We start from the raw sequence: 1,106 nt of genomic DNA, 5'->3' as shown, positions 1-1,106 counted from the left end.
TTCATTGAAATTTAGGAAAACAAATACGTTGTTATTTAACCCAAGTTAAACCGGATCTATGATCAAAAACATTCTTCCATGCTTCGGAAATAACGTATCACGGGCTGTATTTAGTTTATGCGATAGAGTACAGTTTGAGGGAATTCGGCTGTCATTTATTACATATCGAATTACCACCTACAGACTTACTCGTTGCCTTGATAAAATGATGTGTATAGACACAATGTATGCTTTAGAACTATATGCGTTTATAGTATATATTTGTGTGTGTGTGTGTGTGTGTGTGTGTGTGTACTTATATATGTGCGCATGACACAATTGCACCGAAAATGAAAGGACTTGTCTGCAAAGCACAAATGTTCCTGTGATTGATTCACCCAATGTTAGCTCTCATTCAGTAGATCAATGACTAAAGTCGTTTCAGCCGTGATCATCATGTCAGATTCAACATCGTTGATTGCCTTGTCTTTTATTTAAGGTGGTCTAATGTGATTTGAGGAATATTTCTCACAGGTCGAGCAATCACACAAATGTCGCCATGCATAGAACCATGTGGACACCTGAGAAAAAGCTTGCTTGTATTTTTCATCCTCTTCATACATACTCTGAATTATGAGACTTTCTGGAATCCTCCACTCTCTCTCTCTCTCTCTCTCTCTCTCTCTCTCTCTCTCTCTCTCTCTCTCTCTCTCTCTCTCTCTCTCTCTCCCTCTCTCTCTCTCTCTCTCTTATTGAACTTACATTTGCTTATAAACACTGTTCTCACTATCCTAGTGATGAAGACATCGTGACTTTACTCCACGGGTCTTTCTATATCCGTACATCATCATACACCTACAATATTATTAGATATCAATACATAATGTGCATGGTTATAGTACCAGTCATCGATTATCCGAAACAACTGTAAAGATAAGACTTGATTACATTGTTTAACTGTATATACAACTTTCCATATAAATATCTTCCTTACACTTGCTACTGTTTGTCTTTTCTGCTTCCATATCCGCCCAACGAAAATTGTTCTGTACTCTCTCTCTCCCTCTCTCTCCTTCTCTCTCTCTCTCTCTCTCTCTCTCTCTCTCTCTCTCTCTCTCTCTCTCTCT

Source organism: Octopus bimaculoides, chromosome 25, assembly GCF_001194135.2.
Source record: "Octopus bimaculoides isolate UCB-OBI-ISO-001 chromosome 25, ASM119413v2, whole genome shotgun sequence".
NCBI classification, from domain to species: Eukaryota; Metazoa; Mollusca; class Cephalopoda; order Octopoda; family Octopodidae; genus Octopus; species Octopus bimaculoides.
The sequence above is the reverse complement of the archived record's forward strand: the minus strand, read 5'-3'. Positions refer to the sequence as shown.